The sequence below is a fragment of the Perca flavescens genome, chromosome 21 (genome assembly GCF_004354835.1).
Source record: "Perca flavescens isolate YP-PL-M2 chromosome 21, PFLA_1.0, whole genome shotgun sequence".
Taxonomy (NCBI): Eukaryota; Metazoa; Chordata; class Actinopteri; order Perciformes; family Percidae; genus Perca; species Perca flavescens.
Window position 1 is genome coordinate 17,054,368 of NC_041351.1, and position 376 is coordinate 17,054,743.

The window sequence follows — 376 nt, forward strand, 5'->3', positions numbered from 1 at the left end:
ACAAGTTGTTAGGGTCAAAATACTATACAGTTCATCAGTTTTTATTAATCCATTATTTATAAAATGAATGCTACATTAGTAACATGGTAATGTCTTATTTACTCATTGGCTCATTTTGCATCACAGAGGAGTGCCAAAGTCTTGCTAAAGACCTAGGTTATTTGACCAAGGAAATACCCTTCCAAATCATAGGCCAAAAGCTGGCCGAGCGAGGCTGCAGAAGAGAGGATGACTTGAGGTAATCTATGCATGCAGATTTATTTTTCATTCCACTTTTTAAGTCTCTCCTTCTGAATTGACATTATAATATTGTTATGCCAGTGCTTTTACTCAATTCCTAATTGTATTGTATATAATGTAATGTATCTCTTGTCTC